This window comes from Lepidochelys olivacea (assembly GCF_965140295.1).
Source record: "Lepidochelys olivacea isolate rLepOli2 genome assembly, chromosome: 5".
NCBI classification, from domain to species: Eukaryota; Metazoa; Chordata; order Testudines; family Cheloniidae; genus Lepidochelys; species Lepidochelys olivacea.
This window is the reverse complement of record NC_140415.1, coordinates 57,110,289-57,126,181: the sequence shown is the minus strand read 5'-3', so window position 1 is coordinate 57,126,181 and position 15,893 is coordinate 57,110,289. Positions and strand designations below refer to the sequence as shown.

At 39.8% G+C, this 15,893-nt stretch overlaps 1 long non-coding RNA gene across 1 annotated transcript in view; it reads right to left on the bottom strand.

The window, feature by feature from the left end:
- LOC311520411 overlaps positions 1–15,893 on the bottom strand; it is a 30,979-nt gene that overhangs the window by 14,429 nt on the left and 657 nt on the right. The gene's annotated exons all lie outside the window — the stretch shown is intronic.

The window sequence follows — 15,893 nt, the reverse complement described above, 5'->3', positions numbered from 1 at the left end:
TATCTCTATCCATAGATATATTGGTCCAGATTCTCATAAACACTCAGGCCCTTTTACAACACTGACGTCGGTAGTGTAAAAAGAGCCCTAGAGTGTGAAGAAACTATTCTTACACTATCAAAGTGATGTGTTAATGAGAATCTGGCACTTATATGCAATGTAGTGGTAGCAGTGTCAGTCCCAGGATATTAAAGAGACAAGGTGGGTGAGGTAATATCTTTTTTTGGACCAACTTATGTTGGTGAGGGAGACAACGTGTCGAGCCAAACACAGAGCTCTTCTTCAGGTCTGGGACAGATACTCCCAGCTTCACAGAAAAATGCAAGGTGGAACAGACTGTTTAGCATAAGTAGTTAGCACATATTGTAAGGGCCCATTCAAGGTAGAATGGCCCATTCCAAACCCAAGGGGAGCTAGGGATACTAGGATGGCTCCCCAATATGCCAACCTCTTCATGGGTCACCTTGAAGAATTTCTGGACAAATGCACCTAGGGTGACTAGATAGCAAGTGTAAAACATCGGGATGGGGGAGGGGTAATAGGTGCCTATATACAAAAAAGCCCCCCAAAATCGGGACTGTTCCTGTAAAATCAGGACATCTGGTCACCCTAAATGCACCATGAAACCAATGAGATACCTGAGATGTGTCAATGACATTTTCATTCTCTGGACACAACTTCAACAACCAGCACCTATGCAGTAAGCTCTCTCTGGAACATTCCCATGTGAGCATCAACTTCCTCACCACCAAGTCAGCTTCAACAATGGAGCCCTTCAGACAGCTATGTACAAAAAAACCCACAAATCACCACACCTACTTTCATAGATTTAGTAACCACCCTAAACACATCAAGAAATGTTATCTATAGCCAAGCCCTTACATACCACATAATATGTTATGAGGATAAAGCCTGGGATATACACTTTAACACACTCAAAACTGCCTTTACCAACAACAAGAAAAGGAGTACACGTGGCATCTTAGAGACTAACAAATTTATTTGAGCATAAGCTTTCATGAGCTACAGCTCACTTCATTGGATGCATGTAGTGGAAAATACAGTGGGGAGATTTTATATACACCGAGAACATGAAACAATGGGTGTTACTATACACACCATAACAAGAGTGATCAGGTAAGGGGAGCTATTAGCAGCAAGAGGGCAGGAGGGACCTTTTGTAGTGATAATCAAGGTGGGCCATTTCTAGCAGTTAACAAGAACGTCTGACGAACAGTGGGGTGTGGAGGGTGGGAAATAAACATGGGGAAATAGCTTTACTTTGTGTAATGACACATCCACTCCCAGTCTTTATTCAAGCCTAAGTTAATTGTATCCAGTTTGAAAATTAATTCCAATTCAGTAGTCTCTCGTTGGAGTCTGTTTTTGAAGTTTTTTGGTTGAAGAATTGCCACTTTTAGGTCTGTAGTCGAGTGACCAAAGAGACTGAAGTGTTCTCCGACTGGTTTTTGAATGTTATAATTCTTGATGTCTGATTTGTGTCCATTTGTTCTTTTACGTAGAAACTGTCCAGTTTGGCCAATGTACATGGCAGAGGGGCATTGCTGGCACATGATGGCATATATCACATTGGTAGATGTGCAGGTGAACGAGCCTCTGATAGTGTGGCTGATGTGATTAGGACCTAGGATGGTGTCCCCTGAATAGATATGTGGACACAGTTGGCAATGGGCTTTGTTGCAAGGATAGGTTCCTGGGTTAGTGTGTTTGTTGTGTGGTGTGTGGTTGCTGGTGAGTATTTGCTTCAGGCTGGGAGGCTGTCTGTAAGCAAGGACTGGCCTGTCTCCCAAGATCTGTGAGAGTGATGGGTCATCCTTCAGGATAGGTTGTAGATCCTTGATGATGTGCTGGAGAGGTTTTAGTTGTGGGCTGAAGGTGATGGCTAGTGGCGTTCTGTTTTCTCTGTTGGGTCTGTCCTGTAGTAGGTAACTTCTGGGTACTCTTCTGGCTCTGTCAATCTGTTTCTTCACTTCAGCAGGTGGGTATTGTAGTTGTAAGAATGCTTAATAGAGATCTTGTAGGTGTTTGTCTCTGTCTGAGGGGTTGGAGCAAATGCGGCTGTATTGTAGAGCTTGGCTGTAGACAATGGATCATGTGGTGTGGTCTGGATGAAAGCTGGAGGCTTGTAAGTAAGCATAGTGGGTCAGTAGGTTTCTGGTATAAGGTGGTGTTTATGTGACCATCACTTATTAGCACCGTTGACATAGTGTTGTCTGCACTGGGGCTTAGGTCAATATAGCTACATCACTCAAGGGGGCAATGTAGTTATACTAACATACATTACTAGTGTAGATCAAGCCTTAGCTGAATAGGAATTAGGACAGATTGTTAAACAGAAAGGGTAATGCATGTTGGAGGTGGTCACTTGAAATGAAGTGGGCAATTGGGGGTTAGACTGTTATGCATAAAGGGTTTAAAGTGGACAGTTAAGGGTAACAGGCACCCTGGTGTATTACAAACTGTTCAAACTGTTCAAAGTGTCCCTGTCCATGGTTTTTGTTGTCTAGCAGAGGTAGGAACTTAAATTCCCAGGCTTGCGGTGAAGGTGTCGTATGAATACTGCAAAAAGAAAAGGAGTACTTGTGGCACCTTAGAGACTAGCAAATTTATTTGAACATAAGCTTTCGTGAGCTCACGAAAGCTTATGCTTAAATAAATTTGCTAGTCTCTAAGGTGCCACAAGTACTCCTTTTCTTTTTGCGGATACAGACTAACACGGCTGCTACTCTGAAACCTATAAATACTGCAGTTACTCTAGGCACATTGCTGTAGATTTATATTTTGTTTGTAACTATCAGCTCCTAATTCAGCACCTAAGGGTAGGTTAGTCCAGGGGTTGTAAGGTGGGACTCCTCCGGCCTAGTGCCAGGGACACCCACCCCAGGCCCTCACCAGCCAGAGTTCATTCCCTTTGTCCATCTTGTTTGGACTCATGCACACAGCCCTCTTGTTTGCAGGCTGCTTCCAAATACCCACCTTTCCATGGCTACCCCTGAGCCCCTCCACAGCAACAGGCTGCTTCTAGGCCTGGCTTTCAGCCTTTCAGAGTATGTCTTCACTGCAGCTAGGAGTGAGCCTCCCAGACACACTCACACTAGCAGGGCTCAAAGTACAGCACTGAAAAAAAGGCAGCCTGGAGTGGATATTGTGGCACTGGTGGAGGCTCAGGCTAGCTACCCGAGCTCAGACCCAGAGCACTGGGTGGGTCCAAGCTCGGGTGGCGAGTCCAAGCCTCTGCCAGTGCCGCAACGTCCACACTGCTATTTTAATGCACTAGCTGGGAGTCTTGCTCCTAGTTGCAGTGTAGACATGCCCTCAATCCCAGCTCTTCAGCTGACCTGCTTTCTTTCGGAAATCAGTTTCCGGACTGCTGTCTCTGGCCTACTGTTCCTGCTTTTAAGCAGCCTTCAACTCTACCCTGAGAGCTGGTCTACACTAGGAGCTTACATCAGCTTAGCTATGCCTCTCAGGGCTGTGAAAAATCCACACCTCTGAGCGGTGTTGTTAAGCTGACCTTACCCCTGGTGTAGACAGCACTAGGTTGACAGAAGAATTCTGCCATCAACTTAGCTGCCACCTGTCAGGGAGGTGGATTACCTATGCGGATGGGAGAACCCTTTCTGTCAACATAGGTAATGTCTACTGAAGCACTCCTGTGGCGCAGCTGCAGCTGTATCTTGAGCCTGATCCATTTTGATCTTGGGTGGTACTTCCCTTTCCTGTATTCTGGAGGTTATGAAGTTCTCTGCTGACTGGCAGTTGCTCTAGGGTTAAACATTTCACCCAGTAATGTTACTTACCACTTTTCAAAACCTATTTTCTAACAAACTTCTTTGGCTGTTAGAGGCTATTTAGAGGCACAATTCTTGATTATAGAAGATAGGCCCCAGAGCTTATCTTGTGATTTCCAGTGTAAATTCCCACCTATGTGTGTGGCAATGCCTATTCTCAATTATATTAAATGATGACCTAGAACTATATTCTGAGCTGATAATTTCCTAGCACGGGTGGCTTGTGTTGTAACCATTTTACTTAAGCAGAGTATTTTTGCATACCAATTTGGTATTGTAATATATGTGCCGGATTCTGATCTCACACCATTTTATTCACCTGTGTAATTCAGTTGACTTCTGTAGAGTTCATCCTAATTTATGGTAGTGTGAGATCAGAATCCAGCCCAGAGTGTGAAGATTCAGTGCTAGATGAATACCAACATTTTCATATAAAGATATTCTGGATTTCTCATACCACAAGAGGAAAAGTTCCTGAGCCTTTTGTGTGCATGCATGTATGTGTGATTTTCTTTAGCATATACTCTCCATATACAACTCTAATCCTAGCTCAAACAAAGCTATTTGATAAACTATATTACTCTATTGAAAACACGTAGAAAAAGTTGCATTTTACCTTAAGGAGAAAGAAAAAGAGAATAAATTATTTCCTTTAGGAGATCACAACATGATGTAGAAAACAAGAAAATAAGCTTAAACGGTGTTGTAATCCCCAAAGAAAAACCTGCAGTAATACTGTGCTCACAGCAGATAGTTCACAAATATGTAAATCATTTTATCTATAAATAACTCAAGATTACAAGAAACTGTCCTCAACCTGATTTCAATGGGTTTATTCTAACTTAAATAAACATGGCTATTGGAAAACAGAATTATGGCAGGGTAGGGGTCTACCTCCATAAAAGCTCTATTAGCTGTGTTGATTTGAAAGGATTCTTTTGGAAAGAAAGAAGAAGAAGAAGGGAAAAGAGAAAGAAAAGAAGATTGTTGCTCTGTCTGGGAGTAGAGAAACAAAGATGGAGAGAGGGGCTGTGCATCATGCCTACTCTTGTAACTTCAGCATTGTCATATTTAAGCATTACTGTATGAAAAGGGTGCATATTATACATACTCCTCAACTCAGCTTAGACTGATTCTCTGGAAGACTTCTGAGTATTTTATTAAAACAATGTTTGATAATATAGTTTATCTTTCTAGGCATTTATATTACGCTCATTGCCATGATATCTGAGCACTTGGTATCCCTGTTATATTTTCCCAGTTATAGCTTCAACTGGATACTTGATTATATAGCAATGGAGACCATTACTTGTAAACTGCTGTACTTCCTGTAGCTAATCAGCTGGAATGTGTGGAGGTGTGAAGCCCATTGCATTCAGTAACAGCCTGCACAGCTACCTCTGCACCCCTTGCCGGAGAAAATGCTCCACAAGAGCAAGTGCTTTGGATTATGTGAGGTGGCAAGTGGACAGGCCTGAATGGAGGTGTCAAGGTTCCTCCCCCACTCTGAACTCTAGGGTACAGATGTGGGGACCTGCATGAAAAACCTCCTAAGCTTATCTTTACCAGCTTAGGTCAAAACTTCCCCAAGGTACAAAATATTACCCCCGTTATCCTTGGAATGGCCGCTACCACCACCAAACTAATACTGGTTACTGGGGAAGAGCTGTTTGGACGCGTCCTTCCCCCCAAAATACTTCCCAAAACCTTGCACCCCACTTCCTGGACAAGGTTTGGTAAAAAGCCTCACCAATTTGCTTAGGCGACTACAGATCCAGACCCTTGGATCTTAAGAACAATGAACAATCCTCCCAACACTTGCACCCCCCCTTTCCTGGGAAATGTTGGATAAAAAGCCTCACCAATTTGCATAGGTGACCACAGACCCAAACCCTTGGATCTGAGAACAATGAAAAAGCATTCAGTGTTTTACAAGAAGACTTTTAATAAAAAATAGAAATAAAGAAATCCCCCCTGTAAAATCAGGATGGTAGATATCTTACAGGGTAATTAGATTCAAAAACATAGAAAACCCCTCTAGGCAAAACCTTAAGTTACAAAAAAGATACACAGTCAGAAATAGTTATTCTATTCAGCACAATTCTTTTCTCAGCCATTTAAAGAAATCATAATCTAACACATACCTAGCTAGATTACTTACTAAAAGTTCTAAGACTCCATTCCTGTTCTGTCCCCGGCCAAGACGACTACAGACAGACCCTTTGTTTCTCTCCCTCCTCCCAGCTTTTGAAAGTATCTTGTCTCCTCATTGGTCATTTTGGTCAGGTGCCAGCGAGGTTACCTTTAGCTTCTTAACCCTTTACAGGTGAGAGGAGCTTTCCCCTGGCCAGGAGGGATTTCAAAGGGTTTTACCCTTCCCTTTATATTTATGACAGGAGGGTATACATATTCTAGCTCCCCATCCCCTAAAATGTGTTTGTGCAGCAAGTGATCTGACTGTATGGCATTCACTTCTCATCTGGACCATCACAGATGGATCATCGCATACTTGCTTTATGGCCAGCATTGTGCTATGCCCCCAGAAGAGGTCTCTATTACACACAAGTTATGCAATGGAAGGAAATTACTGTTCCCAGATTACCAGAGTTGCTGCCTACAGTGCACTGCACACAGGAAAAGCTTGCCAATGACACCAGCATAATGCAACTTACATTGTATTGGGAACCATAACAGCTGGTTGTACTTCAACAAATTGATACCATACATGTAATGGGACCTGATAGCAATTGACAGCTGCATTTACATATAAAATGGGCAAGTGAGGGGACAACTGAGTCTACTAGTTTGCCCACATTTCCTGTCAATGCAGTTCTGAAAAACCATTGGCTTGTGCCTCTGGCCGTGCACCATATGTCATTGTAACTGGCAATGGTTTACACTGGGGGTAGTTGCTAACCTGTGAACCTTTACTCTCCCACAGGTGACTGTCTATTCCTCATATGCTACAGGAGTTGGTCACTACCCCTCAGCAGCTGGACTCTGCCACTGATGCCCCGACGGCCCCCACCATGAGTGAAACAGCTGTATAGGTGACCGGGACTTCCCTATGAATTATGGAATCTGACTTACCCTGATATTCTGAATGGTGTGAGCAGTGTGGAGCAAATGTTTCCAGAATCTCCTCTATACCTGTTTTGCCTTGTGTCAGTAGTACTCAGCACCTCCTTCCACCAGTGTCCACAGTGAAGTTATCAGTCATTGTGGACCGCACCACTTCTGTACTTCGATTTTGATTTTCAGGCACCAAGTCCTATCATCACAATCATAATTCTACAACCGTTTAATGCACATGACATGCCAGAGTATACAGTAAATCACTGAGTAGGTTTGTGTATCCTTCCCTATTCACTGAAATCAGGAAACAAACATTCTTCCTCCCTCCCCCAGCCCGCCACAAATATGGATCAGATCTGAATTGTCCAGAGCAGGAGATTTTGTGCTAGACTATGAGGGAGCAGGGAGCATCATGACTTTGAAATCTCGAGTCCTGTATTTATCCACAGGTGAAGTACAGTGCATACAGCCAAAATGTAAGTTCCTTTATACTGATGAGTTTCCTTTTCTTCTGCTAATTTCAGCTGCAACCTACGAGAGACTCTTCCTTAGACTAAAAAAGTAAATACGTAAAAGTACAGTTGTTATGCTTTAATGCCGCAAGTAGAACTATTGTTAGATTAAGTGTGGAATTGGGTGAAGGTGGCCATAAACTTATGCTCGCTAGAATACACTTTGTGGCTCACTAAGAACTAATCTGAGTCCACTGGGTTCATTTCAGTTACGTTCTTATTTTAAACTAATGGTGCTCAACACTGGCGCCTAAGCTGTACTCCTGATTTTATCCAGTTGGAACACTGAGGCATGCAAGAAGCAGTAATAATTTCTGCACAGAAATCTACTTGTAGAGCATGGTGCTGCCCTAGCTCTGCTTCCATATTGTCTGACATGGCCCCCAAACCCCTGTGTCGCCCCGGTCACAGTGTGTATCAGGGAGGGCTTTTGCAACCACAGAGAAAGGGAGAACCATGTTGCAGAGTTACCACTCCTCAATTCTGTGAATTAGGTCTTCTGTTGGCATGGATTTCTGCTCTTTGGCTTGCTTTGGTGCCATGCAGTGCAAGGGGGAACATAGGTGAAACAAAAATACTGAAGCCACAAGTATGTCTAGAAGTTTTGTACCCAAGAATGAGATGTTCTCTTGGCAGGCATGCTGAAGAGCCTCGCTAACTACTACAATATGTGACTCCACATGCTACTTCATAAATTGCACTGCCATACCTGTAATGAACTGGTAAAGTCAAAAAGGGTGTGGCCTAATGAAAGGTGCAAGGAGCCAGAGCAAAGCCCAAATGCTATGGTCACTGTCCTTGATAATCAAAGATAGAAAACAGATACTAAGTTAATACGGCTATTAACTTGATACAAGCAAAACGTGGCATCTCAGTGACCAAAGAAAATAATTTCAGAGTGTACCTAAGAAAAAACAGGGCTATTTGCAAATGGTGAAGGGTATGGGGTTGGAAAGTTCACTGCAGATTTCCATATGCTGGGGCCCGCTACTTCAGATTTTTCCAGACTGTGTGCAGTAGAGTCTCCTAACCTGCTCATGCTATCGAGGAGGTTTTAAAAAAGAACCTCTTCATTGGATGTTTCTAGCCATGATGACTTCAGATTATTAGAAATGTTTTCCCCATCATGATTAAGTACATATTAAACTATACAGTAGTCACTTCCCTTCAGATATTAGCCCTGTCTGCACCTTTTTTTTTCTAAACAAAATTCAAGCAAGTGGCCCCCAGTGCTCAGGGTTATTAGAACATGCCTAATTTCAGATCTATATTAGGTTTAGTAAGTGAAAAACTGAGCAGTCTGTGCTGTTAATTACAGTGTAAACATTTCATAAATATTCCTGCTTTTTATCCTTTGCCCTTTTCAAAAATGAAAGGTTGTAATCTACATGTAAGATAGTTCCTAATTGCCTCTTCACAAAACCTGCTTGTTTTATTTATTTCCTATCTTCTTTTGGGAAGAGGTGGAGTATATGAAAAGAGAGCAACATTTCTACCCTAATCTACATTTCTCTAATAAGAAAGACGTACACCAGAATCACAGCCACTACACAGGGTTCTCATTCATCAGCCTTACGACCTTAACTGCTAATTCTACCAAACTGCATTTTAATTATAAGACGTGTGTGTGTGTTATATATTAGTACAATAAGTGTGCATGTATATCATACTATTTATTAGTATGAGTGCACTTTTGCACATGCACTTACACTAATAAATAGTATAATTGTGTCTACATATAAAGTACTATTATTTATTTGTATAATTGTGTGTGTGTGTGTGTGTATTAGATACACAAAGCATTTGATTATTATCCTGATGCTCATAAGAGGTTTTTATAGCAAAGTAGGGTTGCAGGAATGGTTATGTGTGGGATCCATATGCAGCTTCAAGTCATACATTCAGAGAGGACAATAAAGCAGGGAAAAAACAGCTGATACACAAAAGGGACCGTCTAGACAGTGCCCCATCAGTCTGGCTAAATTTGGTGCTGGCATTCCCAATGGGATTGTAATATAATTGTTCTGGTGTCTGCGTTCATTCCCCCTGTCAAACACCATCCCAAATATACATCCTTTATTTTCAAATACAACAGGCCCAAATTGTACCACTATATGGAAGCAGCTTTGAAACTACCAAAAGAAAATATAGCCTGATATGCAGCAAAACAGTTCTTTATTTTCTGGGAGGAAGCTCACATTATTCCTTAATCCCAAATGAACTTGATTTCCAACTCAATTTATAACTATTTTGATTAAGACTCTGGAACTAATTTGAAATAAAAATAAAAAACAAACATTCTTAATACAATGTACCTTTGCATGCTATAGAGCAAAGACATCCTTTCTCCTTTTTTACGTTTGTTAACCTCTCAAAGAAAATTCAACAGAAACTCAGAGATGTGAAAGTGTAATGATGGCTATGGATCATAAATTCTAATGAAGGAAAAAAATCTAATGAAAAAAGAAAAGTGATAATAAGCAAAAGCATGGAAAAAATGTAAATGATGTCATTTCACCACCTCATAGTTAAAAGAAACAAGAGGTTCCCCCCGAATTGCTATAAAAAGACACAATCTTATTTATTTCATTTTTAAATCTTCAAGATACATTTTTTGGAAAGTAAAAGTTATGTCTATTTATTGGAAACATTTACGCACATATTTTGCCAAAATCTGGAAATTAGTGGTAGACAGTAGTATTACATCAAGGGAACTGTAGACTTTAAATAAGGAAATTCAAAATTAAGAAGAACATTGTATGATTACTATACACACCAGATGCAAAAGCACTTAAAATCTAAAAAGCAAAGGGTGGGGTGGGGGAGGCGAGAGGGAAGCTTTATTTCTTGGAAAGAAAAAATACTGAATATTTTTGAGATTTCAACATGTTATATTCACAGCTGTGTTTTCTTTGCTCTTTACTCAAAGCTGCCTTTACTTGTTTGATATTAATGTGACTGGGACATGATTTTAGGGCTTTAAAATAAATATTAGACTGTGTACAAGAAGTATGTGATGTTAAAAACATAATGATATCCATTAATATTGCATATCTAAGGTCTGAACATGCTGCAGTTGAGGTAAATGGTAAATTTCCAGTTGACTTCAATAGACCCTGTGTCCCCATGATCATTTCACTAATGTTGTAAGCAAATAATCTACCACTGTCCCCGCATCTTTCAGCAGCTCTGATCAGTGTAGCCAGCAATCGGGTGTATGTCAGAAAACCAAAGGATGGGGATCCAAAATCAATACCTCTAACACTCTGTAAAGTTTGAACCAGGGAAACTTTGGGCTCAGCAACCTTAGTCAACACAATGAGTCAAAAACACAGATGAAAACTAAAATAACCAGATTTGGGGTGTGAGAAGGAGAAAGGAATTTGCCCCAGGATTATCAAGGATGCACTGTAAGCAATATACTGATCCCCAACTCAGACAATACAAGGGAAGAACAAAAATTACGTATAAAGAACCACACAGACTAAAGGGAGATATCTGAAAGGACAAAAATCAAGTGTAGATTTTAATTTTGAAGTCACTAGCCCAGTTGGAAGCCATGGATTAGCCTGTTTAAATTTGAGGGGAGGAGGTGGGAAAAATGTAAATAGTGATTTCAGTATTTTTTCCCCTCTGAAATAGCTCTTTTCATTTAGCTTTATATGAAATAGAAGCATGATTTGCAATAAGAGTCCTGTATTAATGTATCTGTGTAGCTGGGTTTACTCCTTCGGAGCTGCAGTGGTGAAAACTGAAGGAAAGGCATTTCTTGTCTCCTTTGAGATCAATCAGTATTGCAAAATCTGAATTTCATACATGTTTTTCATACTATTGAATAAAGTCCTACAAGGCCTCTTAGGTTTTAATTTTAATTGGCTTAAAATGAGTGTATGTGTGATAGGTCTTTTTTCAGCAAACAAATTTACTTTGGAAGAGAGAGAGGGAGTGTGTGTGTCTATATATGTATGTATGTATAAAGAGTGGTAAATGGCCAGGTGGCTATATGACTGTTGTTGTGTGTGATGGGGTTCCTTGTGTGGGGAAAAGGGGAGGTGTGGCATATGGGAACTTTGTGGCGGTGTAATTGCTTCAGTTATGGCTGGACCCGAGTTTTTTGTTGTGTCTGTTTGGGAGGGCTGGGGAGGCTGGTGTAAACAGTCGGGAATTTCAGGTTCAGGTTGGAGTCCAGAGAAAGGGATTGCTGCTGCTTGTGAATTTCCCTTTCTGATCTCCACAGTGGTGGCTACATCGCAGTTCAAGGGGGACTCGAAAGGTTCTCTCTGCAGCTGCCCCTCACACACTTGAATGAAAGAGAGCTTTTTTCGGGAGGGGGGAAATCTGTGAATACCTTGCCCAATAAGAGATGAGGCATATTGAAAACTATATTAAATTACCCTGATTAACAATTTAGCCACGAACAGGGGAGCTTTGGGAGATCTCTATAGGCAGGGCTGGGGGCTATTCATGCCAGTAGCTAAGAGGTCGAAAGGTTTCTGAAGTTCACAGGCTCAGAGCCTTTGTTATGCTAACAGACAATCTCAAATCAGCTGCCTAGTGGAGTGTGAAATATAAATGATTCCTTGAGAACTTCCAATAAGTTGTCACTCTTGCTCTCCAAATACCAGGACAGGCTGCTAATTTCTAGCAGGCCCTTTTGCAGCATCGCCAGCCCTAAATGAATGCCTTTGTAGTTCAAATAATCTTTTCATGGGAGCTGTCCTATCATAATAGCCCAAATGCATCATGGTTTTGACTATTTAAATGAAAATCAGGACTTTTCCGTGCTTGACTTTTCCCGAGTTGCGCGGTGTTTTGGAAGGGTGGCAGCAATTCGCATACACAACAAGGTAGCACCCACTGCAGGGGGCCCAGGACATAAATAACAGGCTATATACGCTGGGAGTTACTGAGAATCAACCCCTCGGCCCTAGCCCGAACAAAGCCCAGGACAAGATTTACGTGTCTCCCCAGACTCTCTAGCTATTTTCCTCTCTCTTAGCGGGAAAAAATGATTTAGGTCTGATTTAGGGGACTTTATGCCAAACGGCTTTTTTACAGCTTTCGAGAGTTCAGCAGGATCATCTTACAAACAAACTTGTTTTGTTAGCTCTCTGCATTGCAACTGGGGCTCTTTGGTGGGGAAGGTGCATCACCTGAAAAGACCTGTGTCTTTTTTTTTTGTAAGTGGTGAGACAATCAGATAAGCGATCTGAATTTAGTTGAGACTATTTGGGGCGTGGAGTCGGAATATGAACAGATTCGGAGAAATATGCATATCCATTCTACAGAACATTAATACTAATACCATTAAAAAGGAAGAGAATGAGTTAATTATCCTTATACATACAAGGAAATTAATCCGTTGTAGGGTGTTCTGTTCCTATTCAAGAAAGAAAGGAGGAGAGCCTGCCACATGAATTAATACCATCGCTGATGAATAAAAAGCAAGCTCATAAGGTACTACAAAGTTTGACACATTTACAAGAACACTGCACAACAGTCTCTAGAACAACAGTAAAATTAGTGTTTGGAGACAAAAAAAGTTGAAGGATTTCTCTTTGTATATTCATACTGTGTTAGAGGATGTAATAGAACACAGTAAGAGTAGTAATTAAAGAGTTTTGTCTAGATCCATACTCCCTCCGTGTCTGGTACTGTTGAAGTAGAGTGACTTTTTCGTGCCATAACGAAATCAGATGAAATATAGATGTGAAACGTATTTATTCTAATTCCACATTCACTAGAAATTAAACAAACCATTTCCCCATGGTTAAGTGTCATTAGAGTATGGTCCATATCAAAGCAGACTCAGAGGGACTATCTGATAAGTAAAAGAGTGTAAAAAAATCACTTTTGTCTATTACACTATTAATACACACTAGAAAGTGGTTTCTTGGGGGAAGTATCCTTGTTTCCCTCCTAATCCTCATTTATTTTTCATCCTGGAAATAGATCTCTGCAATTACCATCTGCAAAAGCTTTCTAAAAATCCCTCCGAAATAGAAGGAACAAAAGTTTGGTTTATGTTCCCCGGAGGATGGAAAGTAGACTTTGTGTGCATATTATTATTCTGAAAACTCCAAAGTCACGAATTATCTGGGTTCTCAGAGTTATTAATAACACTTAGCACTTCGACAGAGCTTTGCATTTACAAAGGGCTGAACAAACAAACACTAATTAGTGCTGCTATTTTGTTTTGCTTTTCAAACCTAGTTTTTAGAAAGAAGAATGAAAAATTAATTTCCAATATATTTTTGCAGGTCTCCAAACAACCCCCCGCTACTTTTCATGCTACTTCTTACAGTTTATTTGTAGATTGCCAATAATCAATACGCTCTATGGCTATTTATACTGAACCAAAGTGTCTGCATGTTAAATGACTGTAGCACTGACTACATTTTTTCCATTGATGAATATGTCCACCTGGTATTTCTCACACGTTTACTGGTATAACTTTGAGGTAGTATTTCTGGTTTTCGTCTTTAACAAAAATATATCAGTGAATGCAGAATTTTTGTTTATGAAGGCAGAAGGTAACACTTGATCATATCTTAATTTACATAGGAACCAGTATTCTTTTAGAATATTTTTCTTTTTGCAGTTGATATCTTTAACCCATGTCCAAAATTAAAAATATAATAGTTGAAATATAAAGTTGGAATTGGAAGTAAGTATACTTTTTACTAAAATATGATCTCAAAAAAGTCTATATTCATAGCACTCATGCTGATCAGTGCCAACGCTGGACGTATTAACAATCAAAACAATAACTAATTAATCCAGCAATAGGTATCATAAAATCAGAAACCCCAAAGTTAATTTGGAAATGGGAGCATGCAGCAGATTTCCTATTTATTGAGTGGTATATCTGCATATTAGTTTGCAGACAAATTAATCTTGTTCCTAAGAATAAAATTTTGCTTACATTTTTGCTTTTTGTAAATCCGTTACAACACAGATCCTTGCAATGCAAAAATGATGTTTCATTCATATGTATGAGTAAATATCAAGACAGACATAGTTTTCTTGTAACCACTAGACATTGATTGCTTGAAGTACCAAAGGGGAATGCAACTTTTCCTCTAGCATAAGGAATGATGTAAATATATTTTTATATATCATGTATTATCTTCAAGACTAATTAAGGTGAAAGGCAATATCATAGCCAAAGAAAGGCTGACTGGAAAAGAACTAAGGATAAAAAGTACAAGATGACACCCACAAGATGGCTGCCTTTTCATTCTTTCCCTATGATTATAGTCCAATTTCTACAGGAAAATCAATCTAAACTATTCTTTAGGAATACATTATTCTTTTGCAAATCAGATAGAGGAACTAGAGCTGTTCCCCTTCCCCCCCTCCCCCAATCCCTGCAAGTAATGATAAAAATTATTAAATACATTTAGGTATATATAAATACAAGTGCACATTACATATGTATATGACAGTAGCAATGCCTACTGTACCTGTCAGTCATCATACCGATATATACAAGTCTATACGTGTGTACGTATGACACACAGTTCAACAGAAAAACACGCCAAGAAGAGATCCTGACTTCATTTTGCAGTGCACAAGGAAAGACGTGGGCAACATTACACCATTCTTTTCTTTTAAAAGCTTATAAAATAGATTGTTAAAATAATATATCTGAGAATTTAAAGATATGTATCGAATGGCTCTTTCATTAAGATTGCTGAGATTTGGGATTCCAGACATGATCTGATTAACTCGTCTCGCCTTGACCAAACCTACAATTATTTTAAATTGTCTATAAAAAAAATTCTCTGATATTCAGAGCTTAGTTTGTAGGTATGATCTACATTTATGATTATTAATAAAAACAAAACATGACAATATCATCAGATTCTGCCCAGCGAGCTAAGATAAAAAGAAGACTGAATATAAAATGTAAATAGTTTGGGTTTCAGCCCATTCAGCAAAACTGTTAGGTTACAAGGTTACTATGTGGGCTGAAACTACAGACTAAGAACAAAGCAAATGGTTCAGTTTCAATAGGAAATATAATAAAACCCCCTTTATCTAAAAGCCATCAGGGACAAGCACTCAATACAAGCTAACAAGCAGGAACTGATAAGATAACATTTATATGAGGTCAGAAGTCAAATGCCAGTCAAAGGCTTTTAACCTCTTGGGTCATAAACAGGAATAGTTAAAACACATAGATAGTTATTTATTGGATTTTAAGGGTACCTGATCATTATTAGTGGACAACGCGATGATTAAGCTAATTGGGATTTATAGAAGAACTTTGCAATCGTTAACATAAAATGGAAAGCCCCTCGTCTATCATTCTTTTTTTTTTAATTCCCCTTTGTCTCTCATAAATCTATAGATCAAAGCAAACAGATGACCAAAAGGATAAACATTGTTTCAAAACAGAAGCACAGTCAATCCAAGACTTGTCTAAAGATTCAATGGACTAAATATTTACAGTCAACAGACATAAGAGAACAATAAACAGCCTCTCTAT